At 38.1% G+C, this 20,541-nt stretch overlaps 1 pseudogene; it reads right to left on the bottom strand.

Annotated features, from left to right (window-relative positions):
• Positions 1-16,277: 16,277 nt before the first annotated feature.
• LOC107133213 (replication protein A 32 kDa subunit-like) lies at positions 16,278-17,522 on the bottom strand (annotated as a pseudogene).
• Between the last annotated feature and the right edge of the window lie 3,019 nt (positions 17,523-20,541).

Genomic DNA, 20,541 nt, shown 5'->3' with positions numbered 1-20,541 from the left:
CCAGGTGTATTCACGCAGTCTTCCCTCAGTTGAGCAGAACAGGCTTTGTCTTCAGATTATGAATTGGATATTTGAGGTATCCCTATTTGATGGACTCAGACACAGTTTACAGAGGGATCTTCTATACCCTCTGGTCACATACAAAAATCCAGGCTTTCTAATCTGTTAAAGGTGCATTCATTAGTGTATATATCTTTTAACAGTGCAGGCAAGCTAGTGAATTGTACCTCCAGGAGAGTACTGACCTGTAAACAATACACTCTATATCCCAGTGAACCTATCTAACTCTTACCTTGTTCAAGAATCAGCATCAAATTAATAGGTTATTAACCAAATGTCGGAGAAGGCAATGGCACCCCACTCCAGTACTCTTGCCTGGAAAATCCCATGGATGGAGGAGCCTGGGAGGCTGCAGTCCATGGGGTCACTAAGAGTCGGACATGACTAAGCGACTTCACTTTGACTTTTCACTTTCATGCACTGGAGAAGGAAATGGCAACCCACTCCAGTGTTCTTGCCTGGAGAATCCCAGGGATGGGGGAGCCTGGTAGGCTACCGTCTATGGGGTTACACAGAGTCGGACACGACTTTTTGACTTCGCATAGCATAGCATAACTAAATGTAGTTTATCGTCTGGCTAATCAACTCCCATGGTACAAAAATTTGTGTGGGCTTCAATCCAATTCCAATAAATCTGATCATGAATATCTGCTAAAAAAAAAAAAAAAAAAGAAGAAGACCCTGATAACAGCTTTACCTCAGTACCTATAACTGAGTGAGCAATTCAATTAGGGCATCCTAAAGGTTAGAAAAAAATAAAATCCATTTTAGATAAATCATGCAAGATTGAGCACAGGAAGAATAAAAGGAAGAAACTACAAGAAATACCACAAGACTATGAACCAAATGTGATATACTGAAGTGCTAAACAAGCTTAACAGTATAATTACAGAGTATCATTATTATTTGATCATTTATGATATATCATTAGAGCTTTCTGTTTATTGAAAAAATTTCCTTTAATATTTAAACTTATGCTTTTTAATCAAGAAATCTAATTTTAATATTTTCAGAAGCACAAATACAACCATGCCCAGCCAATGCTCGAGATATGACAACTACAGTGAAATATCAGGATGGGGAAAAATATCAATTCTATGTAAAGAAAATTATTTAATTCAAGATGCAGAAGAAATTGTGTGCAAGGATGGGAGATGGCAGTCAATACCACATTGCACTGGTAAGTAGTGCAAGCATAAGTTTGTTTAAAATATTCTTTAAAGAAGATTAATACTCTAAACTTTGTATCCTTCCATAGTGGCTCAAGGGTAACTAAACCTCTTGAAATGCAAGAGATATAGAAGACACAGGTTGGATCCCTGGATGGGGAAGATCCCCTTGGGAGGAGGGTGGCAACCCACTCCAGTGTTCTTGCCTGGGAAATTTCATGGAGAGAGGAACCTGGTGGGCTAGAGTTCACTGGGTCACAAACAGCTGGACATGACTAAGTGACTGAGCATGCACACAGTCTTTGTATGGATCAGTAAGATGAAGTCCTCTCTGTCTCTTCCAATTTATCTTTTTTTTTTTTTTTCCAATTTATCTTAAAACAATAAATCACAGTTTCAGTTTATGAACTGATGAACACTCTTTCACTTCTGTTGTGAAACGCAAACTCCTTGGGCTACTGTGCAAATAACAGGTAAATTTTATGTTTATGCAAATTTTATTCCTAATGATCAAAAAGGACAACTGGGCTGCCCAACCTGGGAGTCATGGTCCTGAAAAATAAGCCCCCAGAAATTCTGACTTAGAAGTCCAGAGTAACTTGTGCACAAGAAAGCCAGAGGGCTTTAGGAAATAGAGCTTCTGATCTTTAAAGGCATACAAAATCTCACATGCTGTGTGTCCCAGTGAAGAGGTATCAATGGGAAAGAAGCTTGGGTTAGACTAATTTGCTTATCTTTGGGAAACTTCTAGAGAGATAGGAGACAATTGGGATCATAGATACTGGTTCCAGCCATCATGAGAGACAAGTATCACTTTAGAGTTCTCCCTAACACACATATACATAGCTTACTAGCACCAGAGGCTTAACAACTCACCGGCATGAGAGCACCAACCCCAGACTCCACTGGGCTCCACAGCTGCTACACTGAATCTCACCCTGCTCTTGGGTGTGATATCACCAGCTCAAGTATTTTTAGGCCCTGAAGCCAGTTCCATCAACACTTCATCCTGCCTATAAGTGGGCTGGCAGCCACCACATGAGGCACAGTCTGTCAGCCACCTGGGGAGGAGGTGGGATCCTTGCCTACCAGTGCACCCGGAGTAGTTGGCATTGACACAACAGAAGGGCACCCCTATATCATCTAGATCTGCTGCACAGATCCTACAGAGGGGACCATTTTGTTGGGCCCCATAGGCTTCTGCATAAAACCACTTCTCTAAGATCAGGAATACACCTAACTCTTAGAAATAAACACAGAGTTAGGTAAAATCAGGAGACAGAGAAATACATTCCAAATGAAGGAATAAGACAAAATCTCAGAAAATCACTAAACAAAGTTAAGATAAGCAATCTACTGAATAAAGCATTCAAGGTAATGACCATACAGATGTTCAGTAGACTATAGAGAAGAATGGATAAAAACAGAATTTTAAGAATAAGAAAATATAAAGAGGACTAAGCAGTGCTGAAGGATACAACAGCTGAAATAAAAAATACACTAGAGAAGGTCAATAGTAGATTAGAGTATTCAGAAAAATGGATCAGAGATCTGGGAGACAGGGTAGAGGAAACTTCCCAAATAGCATAAGAAAAAGAAGAAACAATTAAAAAATGAGGACAGGTTAACATACATCTGGGGCAACATCAGTGCCATTCTCATTATGGGGTTATAAAATAGAGAGAGACAGGCTTATTCAAAGAAATAATAGTTAAACTTTTCTAACCTGGGGAAGGGAAGAGACATTCAGGTCTAGAAGTCAGACAGTCCCAAAGAGAGATGAACCTGAAGAGGTCCATACCAGGACACATTATCATTTAATAGAAAAAATAATAATAATGTTGTTGTTCCAAAGTAAATGACAATGGGATCATACACTGTTGGTGGGAATGCAAACTAGTACAGCCACTATGGAGAACGGTGTGGAGATTCCTTAAAAAACTGGAAGTACAACTGCCTTATGATCCAGCAATCCCACTGCTGGGCATACACACTGAGGAAACCAGAAGGGAAAGAGACACGTGTACCCCAATGTTCATCGCAGCACTGTTTATAATAGCCAGGACATGGAAGCAACCTAGATGTCCATCAGCAGATGAATGGATGAGAAAGCAGTGGTACATATACACAATGGAGTATTACTCAGCCATTAAAAAGAATACATTTGAATCAGTTCTAATGAGGTGGATGAAACTGGAGCCTATTATACAGAGTGAAGTAAGCCAGAAGGAAAAACACCAATACAGTATACTAACGCATATTTATGGAATTTAGAAAGATGGTAACGATAACCCTGTATACGAGACAGCAAAAGAGACACTGATGTATAGAACAGTCTTATGGACTCTGTGGGAGAGGGAGAGGGTGGGAAGATTTGGGAGAATGGTATTGAAACATGTGAAACGTCATGTATGAAACGAGATGCCAGTCCAGGTTCAATGCACGATGCTGGATGCTTGGGGCTGGTGCACTGGGACGACCCAGAGGGATGGTGTGGGGAGGGAGGAGGGAGGAGGGTTCAGGATGGGGAACACATGTATACTAATTAAATAATTTTCTATTAAAGAAAAAAAATAATAAAGTATGAATGGAAAGTATGTGAAGAAAAAAAAAGAAATGTTTATTGAGTGTAATATATATGAAATAAAAACACACATTTTAATTGTTAAAAAAAAAAAATTACCTTAAATGTAAGTGGGTTGAATGCCCCAACCAAAAGACAAAGACTGGCTGAATGGATACAAAAACAAGACCCCTATATATGTTGTCTAAAAGAGACCCACCTCAAAACAGGGGACACATACAGACTGAAAGTGAAGGGCTGGAAAAAGATATTTCATGCAAATGGAGACCAAAAGAAAGCAGGAGTCCAATACTCATATCAGATAAAATAGACTTTGAAATAAAGGCCATGAAAAGGGACAAAGAAAGACACTACCTAATGATCAAAGGATCAATCCAAAAAGATGATATAACAATTATAAATATATATGCACCCAACATAGGAGCAGCTCAATACATATGGCAAATTCTAACAAGTATGAAAGGAGAAATGAACAGTAACACAATAATAGTGAGAGATTTTAATACCCCACTCACACATATGGAAATGTCAACCAAAGAGAAAATTAGCAAGGAAACACAAACTTTAAATGATACAATGGACTAGTCAGACTTAATTGATATCTATAGGACATTTCACCCCCAAACAGTGCATTTCACCTTTTTCTCAAGTGCACAAGGACCATTCTCCAGGATAGATCACATCCTGGGCTACAAATCTAGTCTTGGAAATACAAAGAAAAAAAAATTGAAATCCTTTCAAAGATATTTTCTGATCACAGTGTGGTAAGATTAGATGTCAACTGTAGGAAAAAGAAACTATTAAAAATACAAGCACATGGAGGTTAAGTAACACGATCCTTAATAACCAACAAATAATGGAAGAAATCAAAAAGGAAATCAAAATATGCATAGAAACAAATGAAAGTGAATACACAACTGAAAACATATGGGAATCAGTAAAAAGAGTGCTAAGAGGGAGGTTCATAGCTTTACAAGCTTATCTCAAGAAACAAGAGAAAAATAAAATAAGCTAAATGTACACCTATAACAACTAGAAAAAGAAGAACCCCATGGTTAGTATAAGGAAGGAAATCATAAAAATTAGGGCAGAAATAAATGAAAGAGAAACAAAGGAGACTATAGCAAAAATCAACAAAACTAAAAGCTGCTTCTTTGAGAAGATAAATAAAATAGACAAACCATTAGCCAGACTCATAAAGAAAAAAAAGGGGGAAGAATCAAATCAGTAAAATTAGAAATGAAAATGGAGAAATCACAACAGACAACACAAAAATACAAAGGATCATAAGAGACTACTATCAGCAACTATGTACCAATAAAATGGATAACTTGGAAGAAATGGACGAATTCCAAGAAAAGTATAACCTTCCTGAACTGAACCAGGGAGAAAGAAAATCTTAATAGGCCCATCACAAGCATGGAAATAGAAACTGGAATCAGTTTCCAACAAACAAATGCCCAGAACCAAATGGCTTCATAGGTGAATTTATCAAAAATTTAGAGACAAGCTAACACCTATCCTTCCCTGGTGGCTCAGAGGGTAAAGCATCTGCCTGAATGTGGTAGACCCACGTTCAATCCCTGGGCAGGGAAGATCCCTTGGAGAAGGAAACGGCAACCCACTCCAATACTCTTGTCTAGAAAATCCCACAGACGGAGAAGCCTGGTAGGCTACAGTCCATGGGGTCGCAAAGAGTCGGACACGACTGAACAACTTCACTTTCACTTTTCTTTTCAACACCTACCTACTCAAACCCTTCCAGAAAGTATCAGAGGAAGGTAAAGTCCCAAACTCATTCTATGAGGCCAACATCACCCTAATTCCAAAACCAAAGATGCCACAGAAAAAGAACACTAAAGGCCAATATCACTGATGAACATAGATGCAAAAATCCTTAACAAAATTCTAACAAGCAGAATCCAACAACATAATAAAAAGATCACACATCATGACCAAGTGGGCTTTATCTCAAGGATGCAAGGATTCCACAATATTTACAAATCAATCAATGTCATACACTACATTAACAAATTGAAGGGAAAAAACCCATATGATTATCTCAAAAGATGCAGAGAAAGCCTTTAATAAAACTCAACATCCATTTATAATAATAATAAAAAAAATCTACAGAAGGAAGGCATAGAAGGAACATACCTCAACATAATAAGAGCCATATATGATAAACCCACAGCAAACACTACCCTCAGTGGCAAAAAATTGACATCATTTCCCCTAAAGTGAGGAACAGGACAAGGCTGCTCATGCTCATCACTACTATTTAACATAGTTTTGGAAGTTTTATCCACAACACTCAGAGAAGAAAAGGAAATAAAGGAATCCAGATTGGAAAAGAAGAAGTAAAACTCTTATGGTTTGCAGATGACATGATTCTCTACATAGAAAACCCTAAAGACACCATGAGAAAATTACTAGCGCTAATCAATGAATATAGTAAGTTTGCAGGATATAAAATTAATACACAGAAATCCCTTGTATTCCTATTCACTAACAATGAGAAAACAGAGAATTTATGGAAAGAATCACATTCATCACTGTGATGAAATGAATAAAATACTTAGGAATAAATCTACCTAAAGAAACAAAAGACCTATACATGGAAAGCTATAAAACACTGATGAAGGAAATCAAAGATGACACAAATAGATGGAGAAACATACTGTGTTGATGGATCAGAAGAATCAATATACTGAAAATGAATATACTACTCAAAGCAATCTATAGATTCAGTGCAATGACATTTTTTCACAGAACTAGAACAAATAATTTCACAATTTTATGTAAATACAAAAAACCTCGAATAGCCAAAGCAATCTTGAGAAATAAGAATGACACTGGAGGAATCAACCTGCCTGACTTCAGACTATACTACAAAGCTGCAGTCATCAAGGTAGTATTGTACTGGTACAAAGCCAGAAATACAGATCAATGGAACAAAATAGAAATCCCAGAGATAAATCCATAAACCTGTGGACACCTTATCTTTTGACAAAGGAAGCAAAAATATACAATGGAGTAAACACAATCTCTTTAACAAATGGTGCTGGGAAAAGTAGTCAACCATCTGTAAAATAAGGAAACTAGAACACCTTCCAACACCATACATAAAAGTAAACTCAAAATGGATTTAAATCTAAACGTAAGATCAGAAACTATAAAACTCTTCAAGGAAAACATAGGCAAAACACTCTTGACATAAATCACAGCAAGATCCTCTATGACTCACCTCACAGAGTAATGGATATAAAAGCAAAAATAAACAAATGAGACCTAATTAAACATAACAGCTTTTGCACAATGAAGAAAACTCTAAGCAAGGTGAAAAGACTGCCTTCAGAGTGGGAGAAAATAATAGCAAACAAAGCGACTGACAAAGAACTAATCTCAAAATCATATAAACAACTCATGCAGCTCAATACCAGAAAAACAAACGACCCAATCCAAAAATGGGCCAAAGCACTAAGCAGAAATTTCTCCAAAGAAGACACAGATGGCTAACAAACACATGGAAAAATGCTCAGCATCACTCATTGTCAGAGAAATGCAAATCAAAACCACAGTGAGGTACCATCTCCTGCCAGTCAGAATGCCTGCTATCTAAAAGTCTAATGCAGGAGAAGGTGTGGAGAAAAGGGAACCCTCTTACACTGTTGGTGGGAATGCAAACTACTACAACCACTATGGGTAACAATGTGGAGATTCCTTAAAAAAAACTGAAAACAGATCTGCCATATGACCCAGCAATCCCACTGCTAGGCATACCCGTTGAAGAAAACAGAATTAAAAGAGACACATGTACCCCAGTGTTCATGGTAACACTGTTTACAATAGCTAAGACATGGAACCAACCTAGATGTCCATCAGCAGACGAATGGATAAGAAAGTTCTGATACATATGCACAACAGGAATATAACTCAGCTATTAAAAAGATTGCATTGGAATCAGTTCTAATGAGGTGTATGAAACTGGAGCCCATTATAGAGTGATATAAGTCAGAAAGAAAAACACCAATACAGTATATTAATGCATATATATGGAATTTAGAAAGATGGTCATGATGACCCTATACGCAAGGCAGTAAAAGAGACACAGATGTAAAGAACAGACTTTTAGACTCTGTGGGAGAAGGCAAGGGGGGATGATTTGAGAGAATAGCATTGAAACATGTATATTACCATTTGTGAAATAGATCACCAGTCCAGGTTCGATGCATGAAACAGGGTACTCAAAGCTGGTGCACTGGGACAACCCAGAGGGGTGGAATAGGGAGGGAGGTGGGAGGGGGGTTCAGGATGGGGGTATACCTGTGGCTGATTCATGTCAATGTATGGCAAAAGCCACCACAATATTGTAAAGTAATTAGCCCTCAATTAAAATAAAAAATTAAGTAAAAGAAAATTGTTCAGTTGCCAAGTCGTGTCCAACTCTTTGCGACCCCATGCCAGGCTTTCCTGTCTCTCACCATCTCCTTGAGTTTGCCCAAGTTCATGTCCATTGAAACGGTGATGTCACCCAACCATATCATCCTCTGTTACTCTCTTCTCCTTCAAGAGAAAAGGCAGTAGTTACCTACAAGGAGACCCTAACAAGTATCAACAGCTTCTGAAGAATATTTTTTAGGTCACAATGGATTGGCACAACATATACAAAGTAATGAAAGGAAAGAACTTGCAGCCAAGACTACTGTATCCAGGAAAAACATATTGCAACCATAGTGTGATGTCCCTTCACACCTGTCATAATGGCTACCATGAAAAGGACAATATCAAGTGTTATCACAGATGTGGAGGAAAGGGAATCTTTGTGCACTGTTGGTGGGATTGTAAACTGGCAGAGTTGCTATGGAAAAGAATGTGTAATTTCCTTTAAAAATTAAAAATAAGACTCTCATATGATCCAGCTAATCCACTACTGGATATTTATTCATAGGAACCAAAAACACTAATCTAAAAAGATTATGCACTCCAATGTTCACTGCAGCATTACACACAATAACCAAGACTTGGAAGCCACATAAAGAATCAACTGATATATAAGTAGATAAAGAAGGTGTTTTATACATACACATGATATGAACTATGACCGAGCCATGAAGTATGAAACGTTTCCATTTGCAACAACATGGATGTGTCTAGGATGTATTTACTCTAAGAGATATAGGTCAGATAGAAAAAGACAAATGCCATGTGATTTCACTTATTTGTGGAATCTAAAAACAAAACAAAATAAAAGGAAAACAGGCTCATACAGATACAGAAAATTAGTGGTTCTTGCAAGAAAGGAGGAGGGGGTTGGCAAAGCAGATACCGGGGATTTTGGAGTACAAACTCCAGTTATGTAATAAGGAGGCCAGGGGGATATAATATACAGCATACAAAATATGGTCAATAATATTGTAATAAATTTGTTAGGAACTATTGTTACTAGACATACTGCTAGTCATTTTATAATGTATGTAAAAGTAAAATCAGTTTTGTAGCCCATATGGAGCTAACATACTGTTATACATCCAACATTTCAATAAAAAATTCATTTAAAAAAGGATGAAGGGGCATATTGAACAAGTAGTAGCAGCATAATGTTTATGTAGACAAATAGCTTGCAAGTTTCAAATATCTGTCAGTTTTTAAATTCTGTAAATTGTTCTGAGTATTCTTTTCTTTTTTTTTTTTTCTTATTTTAAAATCCAAAGTAATATTTGATTATATTTAAAAGATTTTCAAAAAAATTTTTTTAATTTAAAGATTATATTTTGGGGAGGGAGGTGCGAGGGGGGTTCAGGATTGGGAACACGTGTACACTCGTGGCAGATTCATGTTGATGTATGGCAAAACCAATACAATATTGTAAAGTAATTAGCCTCTAATTAAAATAAATAAATTTAAATATAAAAAATAAAGATTATATTTGTACTTTACTCTTTGATCTCTGTACTTCATATAGAAAAAATTGGAGGTTCTCAACCACCTCAAATAGACCATGGAACAATTAACTCATCTAGCTCTGCAAAAGAAAGGAGAGAAATACACAAACAAAGGCTGTATGCACATGGGACGAAGTTAAGTTATATATGTGAAGAAGGCTTCGAGATATCGGAAAATAATGTGATAATATGCCAAATGGGAAAGTGGAGCTCTCCACCTCAGTGTGTAGTGGAGGACACTAGGCAAACCAAAATCTATTTTCAGTATCATTCATTAAAACTAATCAATTGTCATCAAACTCATGAGACTTGATCCTTTAGATTTCTAAATACATCAAGTAACTTATCTATTTATACATCATTTATGTATTAAAATAAAATGTATATCTGATCAGATCAGATCAGTCGTTCAGTCGTGTCCAACTCTTTGCAACCCCATGAATTGCAGAATGCCAGGCCTCCCTGTCCATCACCAACTCCCAGAGTTCACTCAGACTCATGTCCATCGAGTCAGTGATGCCATCCAGTCATCTCATCCTCTGTTGTCCCCTTCTCCTCTTGCTCCCAATCCCTCCCAGCATCAGAGTCTTTTCCAAGGAGTCAACTCTTCCCATGAGGTGGCCAAAGTACTGGAGTTTCAGCTTTAGCATCATTCCCTCCAAAGAAATCCCAGGGCTGATCTCCTTTAGAATGGACTGGTTGGAATTCCTTGCAGTCCAAGGGACTCTCAAGAGTCTTCTCCAACACCACAGTTCAAAAGCATCAATACTTCAGTGCTCAGCCTTCTTCACAGTCCAACTCGCACATCCATACATGACCACAGGAAAAACCATAGCCTTGACTAGACGAACCTGTGTTGGCAAAGTAATATCTCTGCTTTTGAATATGCTACCTAGGTTGGTCATAACTTTCCTTCCAAGGAGTAAGCGTCTTTTAATTTCATGGCTGCAGTCACCATCTGCAGTGACTTTGGAGCCCCCAAAAATAAAGTCTGACACTGTTTCCACTGTTTCCCCATCTATTTGTCATGAAGTGATGGGACTGGATGCCATGATCTTCGTTTTCTGAATGTTGAGCTTTAAGCCAACTTTTTCACTCTGCACTTTCACTTTCATCAAGAGGCTTTTGAGTTCCTCTTCACTTTCTGCCATGAGGGTGGTGTCATCTGCATATATGAGGTTATTGATATTTCTCCCGGCAATCTTGATTCCAGCTTGTGTTTCTTCCAGTTCAGCATTTCTCATGATGTACTCTGCATATAAGTTAAATAAGCAGGGTGACAATATACAGCTTGACTTACTCCTTATCCTATTTGGAACCAGTCTATTGTTCCACGTCCAGTTCTAACTGTTGCTTCCTGACCTGCATACAGATTTCTCAAGAGGCAGATCAGGTGGTCTGGTATTCCCATCTCTTTCAGAATTTTCCACAGTTTATTGTGATCCACACAGTCAAAGACTTTGGCATAGTCAATAAAGCAGAAATAGATGTTTTTCTGGAACTCTCTTGCTTTTTTCCATGATCCAGCGGATGTTGGCAATTTGATCTCTGGTTCCTCTGCCTTTTCTAAAACCAGCTTGAACATCAGAAAATTCACGGTTCACATATTGCTGAAGCCTGGCTTAGAGAATTTTGAGCATTACTTTACTAGCGTGTGAGATGAGTGCAATTGTGCGGTAGTTTGAGCATTCTTTGGCATTGCCTTTTTTTTGGGATTGGAATGAAAACTGACCTTTTCCAGTCCTGTGGCCACTGCTGAGTTTTCCAAATTTGCTGGCATATTGAGTGCAGCACTTTCACAGCATCATCTTTCAGGATTTGGAATAGCTCAACTGGAATTCTACCACCTCCACTAGCTTTGTTCATAGTGATGCTTTCTAAGGCCCACTTGACTTCACATTCCAGGATGTCTGGCTCTAGGTCAGTGATCACACCATCGTGATTATCTGGCTCATGAAGATCTTTTTTGTACAGTTCTTCTGTGTATTCTTGCCATCTCTTCTTAATATTGTCTGCTTCTGTTAGGTCCATACCATTTCTGTCCTTTATTGAGCCCATCTTTGCATGAAATTTTCTTGAAGCGATCTCTAGTCTTTCCCCTTCTGTTGTTTTCCTCTTTTTCTTTGCATTCATCGCTGAAGAAGGCTTTCTTATCTCTTCTTGCTATTCTTTGGAACTCTGCATTCAGATGTTTATATCTTTCCTTTGCTTTTCGCTTCTCTTCTTTTCACAGCTATTTATAAGGCCTTCCCAGACAGCCATTTTGCTTTTTTGCATTTCTTTTCCATCGGGATGTTCTTGATCCCTGTCTCCTGTACAATGTCACGAAACTCATTCCATAGCTCATCAGGCACTCTATCTATCAGATCTAGGCCCTTAAATCCATTTCTCACTTCCACTGTATAATCATAAGGGATTTGATTTAGGTCATACCTGAATGGTCTAGTGGTTTTCCCTACTTTCTTTAATTTAAGTCTGAATTTGGCAATAAGGAGTTCATGGTCTGAGCCACAGTCAGCTCCTGGTCCTGTTTTTGCTGACTGTATAGAGCTATATATTTATACATTAAATCAAATTTGACATATAAAATTAATCATTTTTGTTATTAATAATTTCATTAGTTCTATAGAGAATCACTTTTCAACCTGGCAATTATTTTGTATTAACACTGGATGTGCAATAAAATTAAACAACTATTTATATTAGTAAACCTTTTTATATTTCTATCTATTTAAGTTTCAAAAAAATGTCATATGTCTTCCTTAAAATGTCTCTTTTAATTTCTTGCAATATATAGTACTTTTCCTAAGATTATGTGTGGAGTCTCAATGTGTTTTTCTTTTATTACTCATGATTGGTTAGAGAAGCACTGATGGTTTCTTTCACATATTGGTAATTTCAGTTTCAAGTTCTTGCTCAAGTGGACACACACCAGAATGGTAATTTTAAGAAAAATTTGTGCACTTTCCTCCCATGTCATAGAAGTTCCTGTATAATGATTTATTATTTTCAAGTAAAACTACCAAGTATGTTGACCAGTACATCAAACTAAATTTCAAAGTTAGCAAAACATGAAATCATTCTTTCATTTCTTCCCAGGACTTCCTTGTGGACTTCCACCTTATATTCAGAATGGTGTTGTATCTCACAAGAAAGTTACCAATATGGAGAAGAAGTTACTTACAACTGTGATGAAGGGTTTGGAACTGATGGACCTGCACCTATAAGATGTTTAGGAGGGGAAGGATCTCGTCCACAAGATTGCATAAGTATAATGTTTTTCCTTTTATTCTAAAGCTGACAAATATCTTTTAATTCAAAGCATAAATGGCCCAAATATGAAATTAAGCAGTAATTCTAGAATATAACAAGATATCTATGAAAAGTTCTGAATTCTGGTAGAGAATTAATAACCCTAGAAATAATAAAAGTTTGATTTGCTGTTGTAGTTCCATCATTCAGTCATTTATGACTCTTTGCGACCCTATGGACTGTAGCAAGCTAGGCATCCCTGTCCTTCACTGTCTCCTGGTGTTTGCTTAAACTAATGTCCATTGAATTGGTGATGACGTTCAACCATCTCATTGTTTGCTGTCCCCTTCTCCTCCTTCCCTCAATCTTTCCCAGCATCAGGGTCTTTTCCAATAAGCCAGCTCTTTGTATCAGGTAAACAAAGTATTGGAGCTTCAGCTTCAGTATCAGTCCTTCGAATGAATATTGAGGGTCAATTTCTTTTAGGATTGACTGCTTTGATCTTGCAGTCCAAGGTACTCTCAATAGTCTTCTCCAGTACCATAGTTCAAAAGTATCAATTATTTGGCACTCAGCCTGACTCTTCTTTATTGTCCAACTTTCAAATCATACATGACTACTGGAAGTCATAGCTTTGGCTAGGTGGACCTTTGTAGGTAAAGTGATGTCTCTCCTTTTTAATATGCTGTCGAGGTTTGTCATAGCTTCTCTTCCAAGGAGCAAGTGTCTTTTAGTTTCATGGCTGCAGTGACCATTCACAGTGATTTTAGAGCCCAAGAAAACAAATTCTGTCACTGTTTCCATTTTTTCTGCATTATTTTCCATAAAGTGTTGGGACTAGATGACATGATCTCCATTTTTTGAATGTTGAGTTTTAAGTCAGCTTTTTCAGTCTCTTCTTCCACCTTCACCAAGAGGCCCTTTAGTTCTTCTTTACTTTCTGCCATTAAGGTGGTGTCATCTGAGGCATAGCTGAGGTTATTGGTATTTCTCCTGGCAATCTTGATGCTTCATTCCACCAGGCATTTTGCATGATGTACTCTGCATATAAGTTAAAAAGGCAGGATGACAATATACACCCTTGAAATACTCTTTTCCCAATTTTCAGCCAGTCAATTGTCCATGTACAGATCTAACTGTTACTTCTTCACCTGCATAGTTTTCTCAGGAGGAAGGCAAGGTGGTCTGGTATTCCCATCTCTTCAAGAATTTTCCACAGTTTGTTGTGATCCACACAATCAAGGGCTTTAGCGTAGTCAATGAAGAAGAAGTAGATGTTTTTCTGGAATTTCCTTGCCTTTTCTGTGATCCAATGGAGGTTGGTGATTTGATAACACTAAACTATCTGTTTCACATCATCTTGGGTGCAGTTTGAGTTTGAACATCCTCTGATATACATCTCAGATTTCTGGTCTCTGTTCCTGTACCATGGTTGAACTCTGCTCTTAACACTACTTAATTTGCTGTTAATTTGCCAATCATTTCTTTGTAATATGCAATTTTCTAAGGCACTTAACATAATGCAAGGTAACGTATTTTGATAAAAGCAAAAATAGAAACATTCATAATTTAGGTGGGCTGTCATGGGAGAAGATAACTTAAATTTGAGAAGTATGCAGCTCTACCTCTTAGAATGTCACCATTCCCATGTTGTATTTTTGATAATAGAGAGACAGTCAATGTGACTAAATCAATATTTCTGACATTTGTCTCAAGGTATAAGAGAAATGCTGTAGAATTTGATATGTAGCTATTTATTCTCTGGAATACAATCAGTGGTCGTTATGCATCTTTAAAGATGTACTGAACAAATGCATAATCTTTTCTCTTTCAGGCACAAATTGTGTTAACTTTCCCATCTTTGAGGATGCTGTACTCATAGATCAGGAGAAGGATTTCTATGGGTCAGGAGAACAAGTGGCTTTTAAGTGTCTATCATATTATCAGTTGGATGGATCTAATACTATACAGTGTATTAAGACCAAATGGATAGGAAGGCCAGTATGCAGAGGTACTTTGGTAAATTTTTAAATTTATATAAGTATCTGAAATAATATAATGTAGAAAATTGCCTCCACTATCATTAAATGGACATAGATTACTGTTAGGCCAGGTCAAAAGCAGTTTGTGCCTGAACATAAAAAGGGATGGACTTGTGTTCCCAGTGTTTGGTTTTGCAGCCCAATAGTTCTCAAAGCACAGTCCTGGCAGAGCATTCTCAGCACATTCTGTAAACTGTTAGATATGGAAGCAGATTCACAGGCTTACTCAGACTTGTTGAATCAAAACCTCTGGGGCTGCAACTCTGACAATGTCTTGATGATTCCCAAGGAATTCTGTGTATATTTCAGTTTAGGACCCATGGCTACAGCCTCTTGTAGTTACAGCCTCTGCATCCCCTGAATCACACTGAGGAATGCTCATCATTGATGGTGATGTCCTTAGCATTTGCCCCAAAATATCATTAAAGTATAGTTTTGTAAATTTACACTTTATTTTTCTATTATTTTTCCAGATCTTCTGTTCAAATATTTAATCATCTTTTCCTTGCAACTATAGTATTCTTCAAAGTGTGTTAATTATTGATTAAGGCTCTAAAGAAGAACCTACTGTGTTTATTTTCTGAAAGGCCCTAAAGTTATATCTCATAAACAGGATATATATAAACCAAATCTTGATGTCAAATGATATTTTTATTATGTTTTGCTTATGGTTTAAAATTCATTTTGAATTTATATACTTTATAATTTTTATTTTACTAACCTCAAAAAGATTTCCAGGAAAACTCTTTTTCTTCAGTGACCTAAAAATTGAGTATCACTTTTCTAGTGAAGTATAGGGGAGATATTTAAGATACAGAAGTTTAATTCATGCTGAAAAATATTGCTTTATTTCCTTTCCCTTACATACACACACACACACAAACACACACACAGAAGTCTGTCAGTCGTGTCCAACTCTTTGCAACCCCATGGATTGTAGCACACCAGGCTCCTCGGTCCATGGGGTTTTCCAGGCATGAATACTGGAATGGGTTGCCGTTTCCTCCTCCAGGGGATCTTCCTGACCCAGGGATCCAGCCCGGGTCCTCCGCATTGTAGGCAGACGCTTCACTGTCTGAGCTACCAGGGAAGTCCATCAAAAACACAGAAGAGTAGTAGTAAGTTTCAAAAGGATGTCAGTTGAGATCTTTTATAGACTAAGTTTACTTCCTAGAAGTTAACTCGCCAATTATATGCACAGCTGGAGACAAGAGGCTGCAAAAAAAGGTCCAACTGGAAAATATCTTGGGGACCCAATTAGATCCAGTTATTCTACGTCTGTGGATTTAAAATGATCATCATCCACGGTGGAATAGATGTGTTCCTCGTTCCTTAGAAAATCCACAGCTAGCTTGATTGAGGCTACGGACATGTGCTGGAGTCAGTTCTTGAGATCCTGAAAGTTCAACCCTTCAGTTCTTGGGCAAGCCTTGATCAAATTCAGCACCTGGTACATGAGGCCATTTGCTGGTATGAAGTTATTCCCACTGAAGTTCCCAGCTTCACCCATTCCTGGATTGCTGATAGGTGCTCTCCCTGCTGAAGGCTGACTGTTCAACTTGCTCAGCATCATGTGTGCATTGACTACTTCCAGAATATGTGTGGTGAACTCATTCATATCCTCCAGGGGCATGATCTTAAAGGCTGCCAGGCTTTTCTTGTTCTGGAAAGATCTCAGATGACTTTCACATATGTTTCTGGAGGGACCACAGTGTTTTCACCGCTGGCATCATCTGTGTCAACCCACTGGCGAATATCAGTGGGTGCAGCTGTCATGTCATCTATCTTGTAAACAATGTTGGTTGCACCCTTCTCTGCATTTCTGATAATCCCCACAATACTGACCTGTGAAATCTCAACATTTCCAATTCTGAATACTTCATCAACCAGAGCAGCAGAAAGCAGCTGAGATATGGTACAGGGTACAATGTGCTGAGCTCGAGGTCTGGATTTCTTTTTGGCCTGGGAAGCTGTTGGAGATCCAAAGCCCCCAGGGGACTGTGTGTAGCCACCGGCTCCCCCAAAAGAGCAGGTGATATAGCTTTCAAACCCACTATTCCACATGTTCGAGACGATTGCCTCAAGAGAGAGTTCCAGAAGGTTGCAGCTGGAGGGTTCGCCAAACCCCCTCAAGACCCCTGGCACTCCAGCTGCAGTTTATATATTTATACATATATAAACTGATGACAGATTATGTCTTTCATGACAGATTAACTGTTGAATTGAAAGGACCATGGAATATATTTGACATTCTATTTCCTCCTTGCTGTTCATGATAATCATTATACTAGAGATACTTTTTTTACCTTTCTATTCAGATATTTCCTGTGTGAATCCACCTCAAGTGGAAAATGCTGTTATACAAAATCAGAAGTCTATATATCAAAGTGGTGAGAGAGCACGTTTGGAATGCACTGGGAATTATGACTTTTGGGGGAGATAGATGTCGTATGTTTAAATGGAACTTGGACAAAACCATCTCAGTGCAAAGGTAGAGTATCTTACTCACCCTGTCCACACAATTTAGATAATATAATAAGAACAAAATACATTGAATCAAAATTAGGATGAAGTAGCCTTTCTGGAATAATTTTTAGTTGCAAAAAAATGGTGCTGAAAATCCAGTTCTTTTGTGGTCTGAATATGTAATCTAACATGTTTATTGTATGACAGTGTTGACCAGATTTGAGCAGTTGGAATCATGGGACATTTCCTGTCTTAAAACATTGAGATAGTCAGTTGTTTTCTGAATATAAGTGTGTAAAATATACCATAGTTACATGTAACAGCCCAATAAATTCTGCTTTGAGACATGGAATAAGCAGCTGGGGCCTGATCACAAAATCTGACATAGATGTGGGCAGCTGTACCTATGGATGATATTTAAAGGTAGATTACTAGCTGAGTTCCAGCAGAGCTATTTAAAATCCTACAGGATGATGCTACAAAAGTGCTACACTCATTACGTCAGCAAATTTGGAAACCCAGCAGTAGTCACAGGAGTGGAAAAGGTCAAACCTCACCAATTCCCAAGAAGTGCAGTACTAAAAAATGTGCAAATCACCAGACAATTGCAGTCATCTCCCATGCTAGTAAGGTTATGTTCAAGATCCTCAAGCTAAGCTTGATGTGAATAGCTGATTCATCTGAAGGTTGAAGGCAGACAGAGAAGAGGGTGACAGAAGATGAGATGTTTGGGTGACATCACCGATTCAATGGGCATGAACTTAGGGAACTCTGGGAGATGTCAGGGACCTGGAAACCTGGCATGAGCAGTCTGTGTGGTCACAAAGTGTTAGACACGACTTGATGACTGAGGAATAACTAGCTGAACTCATTCAGAAAATGAGTGTACACATAAAAATAAAGAGTCTGAACTTGGTACTGGGACACTTCAGTGTTTAGAGATCATATAGGATGGGAATCCAAACCAAGACGTACATTCAGTTCAGTTCAGTTCAGTCACTCAGTCGTGTCCAACTCTGTGATCCCATGAATCACAGCACGCCAGGCCTCCCTGTCCATCACCAACTCCCAGAGTTCACTCAAACTCATGTCCATTGAGTCAGTGATGCCATCCAGCCATCTCATCCTCTGTCGTTCCCTTCTCCTGCCCCCAACCCCTCCCAGCATCAGGGCCTTTTCCAATGAGTCAACCCTTCACATGAGGTGGCCAAAATATTGGAATTTCAGCTTCAGCATCAGTCCTTCCAATGAACACCCAGGACTGATCTCCTTTAGGATGGACTGGTTGGAATTCGTTGCAGTCCAAGGGACTCTCAGGAGTCTTCTCCAACAATGCACTTCCAAAGCATCAATTCTTCAGCACTCAGCCTTCTTCACAGTCCCACTCTCACATCCATACATGACCACTGGAAAAACCATAGCCTTGACTAGATGGACCTTTGTTGGCAAAGTAATGTCTCTGCTTTTCAATATACTATCTAGGTTGGTCACAACTTTCCTTCCAAGGAGCAAACGTCTTTTAATTTCACGGCTGCAGTCACCATCTGCAGTTATTTTGGAGCCCAAAAAAATAAAGTCTGACACTGTTTCCACTGTTTCCCCATCTATTTGCCATGAAGTGATGCGACCAGATGCCATGATCTTAGTTTTCTGAATGTTGAGCTTTAAGCCAACTTTTTCACTCTCCTCTTTCACTTTCATCTAGGGGCTTTTTAGTTCCTCTTCACTTTCTGCCACAAGGGAGGTGTCATCTGCATATCTGAGGTGATTGATATTTCTCCAGGCAATCTTGATTCCAGCCTGTGCTTCTTCCAGCCCAGCATTTCTCATGATGTACTCTGCATATAAGTTAAATAAGCAGGGTGACAATATACAGCCTTGATGTACTCCTTTTCCTATTTGGAACCAATCTGTTGTTCCATGTACATTGGCCACTTCTAATTTTTCTAGTTAACTTTTGCATGGTGTGTAATTTTTGCAATCTCCACTTGAACATGTTTTCATGTTTGAAGCGACTTTTTTTTTTTTTTTTTATACAACATACAGTTGAGTCTTGTTTAGGTGTCTACCCTGGCATTTTCAGGTTTTTAATTGATGTGTTTAAGACCATTTATATTTAGAGTGACTTATTAACTATTAAGGACAGTCTGCCATTTTCTTATTTGTTCTGTGTTTGTTTCCGTCATTTCTCAACGTTTTTCTTTTCTTGACTTCCTTGTGGATTTTTGAACATTATAAAATAATTTGACTTGGATCTACATTGTTTTTGAGTATACGTCTTTGCACGGTTTTATTTGTCTCTCTAGGTATTAAGATACACTTAGGTAGTTTATACAGAGAAGGCAATGGCACCCCACTCCAGTACTCTTGGCCTGGAAAATCCCAGGGACAGGGGAGCCTTGTGGGCTGCCGTCTATGGGGTCACACAGAGTTGGATACGACTGAAGTGACTTAGCAGCAGCAGCAGGTAGTTATTCACTCCCTACTGTTGCTGATATTTTACCACCTCAGATGAAATGTGGAATGCTTACTTCCATTTAGATTTATTGGTTCTCTCCACATTTTTAATATAAATGTCTGTAGTATCCTCTCTATATACATTGAGCACCATATCTGATGACAATTTTGCACAACTGTAATTAAATCAACAGGGAAATCACACTCTTATTATATTTACCCTTTCTTTAAAAAAAAAACTCCATTCTAAAATCTCAATTCTTTTTCTATTTTGCTTTTGAAAAGTTCTTAAGCATAGTTCTGCTGGAGACAAATTCTCTCAGTTTTGCTTTGTTCGGGAAATTCTTTCTTTCTCCCTTTAATTCAAATGGATAGTTTACAAGAATTTGGAGTTGACAGTTTTTTTCATCCAGCTTTGGAAAAATGTTCTCACTTCTTTCTGGCTCTATGCTCATCGATGAGATTTCCACCGAAGCTTGAATCCTTTTTTCCAAATATGTATCGCATAATATTTATCCCTAATAAGTATTGCATATCTATCTAGCTGTTCATGAGATTTTTTTTTT

This window comes from Bos taurus, chromosome 16, assembly GCF_002263795.3.
Source record: "Bos taurus isolate L1 Dominette 01449 registration number 42190680 breed Hereford chromosome 16, ARS-UCD2.0, whole genome shotgun sequence".
NCBI lineage: Eukaryota > Metazoa > Chordata > Mammalia > Artiodactyla > Bovidae > Bos > Bos taurus.
Note: the sequence above shows the minus strand (reverse complement) of the source record. Positions and strands in the feature narration are given on the sequence as shown.